Source organism: Bubalus bubalis, chromosome 1, assembly GCF_019923935.1.
Source record: "Bubalus bubalis isolate 160015118507 breed Murrah chromosome 1, NDDB_SH_1, whole genome shotgun sequence".
NCBI lineage: Eukaryota > Metazoa > Chordata > Mammalia > Artiodactyla > Bovidae > Bubalus > Bubalus bubalis.
Window position 1 is genome coordinate 157,856,998 of NC_059157.1, and position 6,473 is coordinate 157,863,470.

The 6,473-nt window shown below is 37.5% G+C and overlaps 1 non-coding gene across 1 annotated transcript; it reads left to right on the forward strand.

Moving 5' to 3' along the window:
• Positions 1-383: 383 nt before the first annotated feature.
• Positions 384-456, forward strand: TRNAK-UUU. The gene has a single exon. It is a non-coding gene; the product is annotated as a tRNA-Lys (tRNA).
• Positions 457-6,473: the final 6,017 nt, after the last annotated feature.

The window sequence follows — 6,473 nt, forward strand, 5'->3', positions numbered from 1 at the left end:
ACGAATGAGCAACTGAACTGACTGACATGGAAGCAACCTAGATGTCCAGCAACAGATGAATGGATAAAGAAACTGAGTATATATATTGAAATATTACTCAGCCATAAAAATGAATGGAAATAATGTATTTGTAGTAACATGGATGGACCTAGAGATTATCATACTAAGTGAAGTAAGCCAGACAAAGACAAATATCATATGATATTGCTTATATGTGGAATCTAAAAAAGTGATACAAATGAACCTATATACAAAACAGAAAGAGACCCACAGACATAGAAAACACACTTAAGGTTACTAAAGGTTTTCCCTTTGGTAGGAGCAAACAAGGACAAACAAGGAGTTTGGAATTAACATATACATACTATTATATATAAAATAGAGCCTGGGTAGCTCAGTTGGTGGAGCATCAGACTTTTAATCTGAGGGTCCAGGGTTCAAATCCCTGTCCAGACAACAAAAATAAATAACTAAACAAATGTACTTTAACCACCATAATGGTCACTGAATTTAAAATACCTAGCCAGCAATATATATTATATATATTTGAATCACTTTGCTTACACCTGAAATTAACACAACATTGTAAATCAACAATACTTCAAAAAATTTTTAAATAGAATTGAAAAACCAGTTGAAGTAAAAAAAAATACTAAGACAAATATCCCAGGAAATTACTATAATAAATTGAAATGTACTGAGGCAAAAAGATTAAATTCAGCTTCAGTCATATTTTAAAGATAATATAAAGTATAGTTTAAGGAAGAGATATTTACTATTTCTTAGAAATGTGAGTGGTATTATTGATTGCTAATAGGTTAATAACTTTTACCAGTGTATTAACTGTCCACTTTATTGATACAAAAAATATTTCTTATAATATCTCTATTGTTCTAACCATCATACAACACATTTTATTGATTACATTCTTCAAATATTTCACCTAACCTTCAGGCTGAGAAATTACTTTGAATTAAAAGAAATGCAAAAAAGCAAAATGACTGTCTAGGAAGGCCTTACAAATAGCTGTGAAAAGAAGAGAAGTGAAAGGCAAAGGAGAAAAGGAAAGATATAAGCATCTGAATGCAGAGTTCCAAAGAATAGCAAGAAGAGATAAGAAAGCCTTCTTCAGCAATCAATGCAAAGAAATAGAGGAAAACAACAGAATGGGAAAGACTAGAGATCTCTTCAAGAAAATTAGAGACACCAAGGGAACATTTCATGCAAAGATGGGCTCAATAAAGGACAGAAATGGTATGGACCTAACAGAAGCAGAAGATATTAAGCAGAGGTGGCAAGAATACACAGAAGAACTGTACAAAAAATATCTTCATGACCAAGATAATCATGCTGGTGTGATCACTGACCTAGAGCCAGACATCCTGGAATGTGAAGTCAAGTGGGCCTTAGAAAGCATCATTACGAACAAAGCTAGTGGAGGTGATGGAATTCCAGTGGAGCTATTCCAAATCCTGAAAGATGATGCTGTGAAAGTGCTGCACTCAATATGCCAGCAAATTTGGACAACTCAGCAGTGGCCACAGGACTGGAAAAGGTCAGTTTTCATTCCAATCCTAAAGAAAGGCAATGCCAAAGAATCCTCAAACTACTGCACAATTGCACTCATCTCACATGCTAGTAAAGTAATGCTCAAAATTCTCCAAGCCAGGCTTCAGCAATATGTGAACCATGAACTTCCAGATGTTCAAGCTGGTTTTAGAAAAGGCAGAGAAACCAGAGATCAAATTGCCAACATCTGCTGGATCATTGAAAAAGCAAGAGAGTTCCATAAAAACATCTATTTCTGCTTTATTGACTATGTCAAAGCCTTTGACTGTGTGGATCACAAGAAACTGTGGAAAATTCTGAAAGAGATGGGAATACCAGACCACCTGATCTGCCTCTTGAGAAATTTGTATGCAGGTCAGGAAGCAACAGTTAGAACTGGACATGGAACAACAGATTGGTTCCAAATAGGAAAAGGAGTACGTCAAGGCTGTATATTGTCACCCTGTTTATTTAACTTATATGCAGAGTACATCATGAGAAATGCTGAGCTGGAAGAAGCACAAGCTGGAATCAAGATTGCTGGGAGAAATATCAATAACCTCAGATATGCAGATGACACCACCCTTATGGCAGAAAGTGAAGAGGAACTCAAAAGCCTCTTGATGAAAATGAAAGTGGAGAGTGAAAAAGTTGGCTTAAAGCTCAACATTCAGAAAACGAAGATCATGGCATCCGGTCCCATCACTTCATGGGAAATAGATGGGGAAACAGTGGAAACAGTGTCAGACTTTATTTTCCTGGGCTCCAAAAATCACTGCAGATGGTGACTGCAGCCATGAAATTAAAAGACGCTTACTCCTTGGAAGGAAAGTTATGGCCAACCTAGATAGCATATTGAAAAGCAGAGACATTACTTTGCCAACAAAAGTTCGTCTAGTCAAGGCTATGGTTTTTCTTGTGGTCATGTACAGATGTGAGAGTTGGACTGTGAAGAAGGCTGAGCGCCGAAGAATTGATGCTTTTGAACTGTGGTGTTGGAGAATACTCTTGAGAGTCCCTTGGACTGCAAGGAGATCCAAGCAGTCCATTCTGAAGGAGATCAGCCCTGGGATTTCTGTGGAAGGAATGATGCTAAAGCTGAAACTCCAGTACTTTGGCCACCTCATGCAAAGAGTTGACTCATTGGAAAAGACTCTGATGCTGGGAGGGATTGAGGGCAGGAGGAGAAGGGGACGACAGAGGATGAGATGGCTGGATGGCATCACTGACTCAATGAACGTGAGTCTGGGTGAACTCCAGGAGTTGGTGATGGACAGGGAGGGCGTGCGGCAATTCATGGGGTTGCAAAGAGTAGGAAACGACTGAGTGACTGAACTGAACTGAACTGATCCTAAAAATAGTGAAGAGAAATTTATAGAGTGAAGAGATGATAGGGTAAGATAGATAATGTAGGTGAGTAGTGATGGGATAGATGATCAGAAAATTAAATCAAGTAAGATTAAGTCTTGGGCATTATTTCAATATGACAAATGGATCAACGTGAGTAGTTTACATATCACTTCTTTTCCAAAAATTATCAGAGAATTATTGAGACAAAAACCTAGTGGAGTAAATACCCATGGAATCTGAACCATAAAATTAACTAGAATGTTATTAATTGCTTTTTCTATTGTACCTAACTCAATCTTTCTAGCACTACTCAGTTAAATCAAACCTAATTGTAGATACATGAAACTATAATCAACTTAGAACACCACTAATCTGAAAGACTAGTTTTCTACATGTGGGATAATCATAAATTTCTTAGAGAAAGATGTTGAATTTTCTTTTGTACTCTAAATTTCTGTGTTCCATACAAAAGGCATGGCTTAAATAAATGCTTGTTGATTAAAGAGTAAATAACAAAATAATATGGAAAATTTTTAGAGATGATGGTTTTAGCCTCTAAATATGTATTTGGACCCCAAATCTTTACATCCTGTCCTGCCCTTGAATTCACATCTGCTAACCTGTGAAATCCAGACTTAAGTTTCTGATTGTTCATGTTAATTATCTAAAACTCATCTGTTTTTTTCCCCCTCAATCATTCTCACATTGATGAAGCTCACTCTTAGAGGTTCCAGAATTGTTCTACTGGCTCTGTTATGACCAGAACACCCCCCTTCAAGTGGTCTCCTGAAATTAAACCTCTCATCCTGATTTGCCAACTGACACCCCATTCAATCTACTAGATTTACGTGGGAGGAGGATGGCTTCATTCTGGCAAACTCTCTTTGAGCAAATCAGCTCTAATTTTCCTATCAATGTTAATTTTAAAGCAGCATCATTAATCTTTAAGAGTCCAAGGCTGTAGGAGAAAAATATAATGAGTAAATCTCTCCTTTTCCCCTTTCTACATTCCTCCAGACACATGGATACTGTTAGATAGAAGCTGGAAAAAAAGTTTTCTTTCTTAGCCCTGCATGTCTTAATTTCATTGCCTATGGTCCTGACCTATAGAACTGGTTTACTCTTCCATATTTTCCCAGCAGCTGCAGTATCAAATGCTATGCTTTCTGTTTTACTTCATTTTATGGAAAAGTAATATAGTAGAAATGTGAAAACTGAAGGTTTCTTCTGAATGGTTGGGAATGAGTTCTACCGGTATAGAGACAGTTGATCTATTACAGTGGTTTCCCGCAATATATGATCTATAGTTCCCATACTTCACTGAATTTGATTTTGATCAATGATTAAATTAGAAGTGTAGTAACATGGAGTAAACTATCTCTCTGAGAAAAAATACTGTATTTCATCATGTTATTTAAACCTGGGAATTAACTGTTGTTCAAATCAGTAAACAGATAATTATATAGTAACATTTTTCACTTCAGTTCAGTTCAGTCACTCAGTTGTGTTCCACTCTTTGCAACCACATGGACTGCAGCACGCAAGGCTTCCCTGTCTGTCACCAACTTCTGGAGTTCACTCAAACTCATGTCCATCGAGTTAGGGATGCCATCCAGCCATCTCATCCTCTGTCACCCCCTTCTCCTCCTGTCTTTAATCTTTCCCAGCATCGGAGTCTCTTCAAATGAGTCAGTTCTTTGCATCAGGTGGCCAAAACATTGGGGTTCAGCTTCAGCATTTGTTCTTCCAATGAATATTCAGGACTGATCTCCTTTAGGATTGACTGATTGGATCTCCTTGCAGTCCAAGGGACTCTCAAGAGTCTTCTCCAACACCACAGTTCAAAAGCATCAATTCTTCAGTGCTCTGCTTTCTTTATAGTCCAACTCTTATATCCATACAAGACTGGTGGAAAAGCATTAGACTTGACTAGTTGGACCTTGGTTGGCAAAGTAATGTCTGTGCTTTTTAATATGCAGTCTAGGTTGGTCATAGCTTTTCTTCCAAGGAGTAAACCTCTTTTAATTTCATGGCTGCAGTCACCATCTGCAGTGACTTTGGAGCCACCCAAAATAAAGTCTCTCACTGTTTCCATTGTTTCCCCATCTATTTGCCATGAAGTGATGGGACCAGATACCATGATCTTCATTTTCTGAATGTTGAGTTTTAAGCCAACTTTTCCACTCTCCTCTTTCGCTTTCATCAAGAGGCTCTTTAGTTCTTCTTCCCTTTCTGCCATAGGGGTGGTTTCATCTGCATATCTGAGGTTATTGATATTTCTCCTGGCAATCTTGATTCCAGTTTTTGCTTCATCCAGCCTGGCATTTCGCATGATGTACTCTGCATATAAGTTAAATAAGCAGGGTGACAATACACAGCCTTGACATACTCCTTTTCCTATTTGGAACCAGTCTGTTGTTCCATGTCCAGTTCTAACTGTTGCTTCTTGACTTGCATACAGGTTTCTCAGGAGGCAGGTCAGGTGGTCTGGTATTACCATCTCTTGAAGAATTTTCCGCAGTTTATTGTGATCACACAGTCAAAGGCTTTGGCATAGTCAATAAAGCAGAAATAGATGTTTTTCTGGAACTCTCTTGCTTTTTCCATGATCCAGTGGATGTTGGCAATTTGATCTCTGGTTCCTCTGCCTTTTCTAAAACCAGCTTGAACATCTGGAAGTTCACGGTTCACATATTGCTGAAGCCTGGCTTGGAGAATTTTGAGCATCACTTTACTAGTGTGTGAGATGAGTGCAATTGTGTGGTAGTTTGAGCATTCTTTGGCATTGCCTTTCTTTGGGATTGGAATGAAGACTTACCTTTTCCAGTCCTGTGGCCTCTGCTGAGTTGTCCAAATTTGCTGGCATATTGAGTGCAGCACTTTCACAGCATCATCTTTCAGGATTTGAAATAGCTCAACTGGAATTCAGTATACAACTCAGTTATTTATAGTATATTCACAAAATTGTGTACCAATCACTACTATCTAATTTATGAGCATTTTCATCAAAAGTGCCACATAAGCCAGAAATAAACCCACATATTTATGGCCAATTGATCTATGATAATGGGGGCAAGAATATACAATGGAGAAAAGACATTAAGTGGTGCTTGGAAAACTGGATAGCTGAATGTTTAAAAAATGAAATTAGAACATTCTCTAACACCATATACAACAATAAACTAAAAATAGATTGAAGATCTAAATATAGGACCAGATACTATAAAACTCCTAGAGGAAAACATATGCAGAATACTTTTTGACTTAAATCACAGAAATTATTTTTTTTTGGATCCATCTCCTAGAGTAATGGAAATAAAAACAAAAATAAACAAATGGGACCTAACTAAACTTGAAAGCTTTCACACAGAAAGGGAAACCATAGATAAAATGAAGAGACAACCATTGGAGTGGGAGAAAATATTTGCAAGTGATATTACTGACAAGGGATTACTTTTCCAAATATATAAACTGTTCATTCAGCATAATATCAGAAAACAAACACAATCAAAAATGGGCAGATGACCTAAACAGACATTTCTCCAAAGAAGACAGACAGAAGTCTAACAGGCACA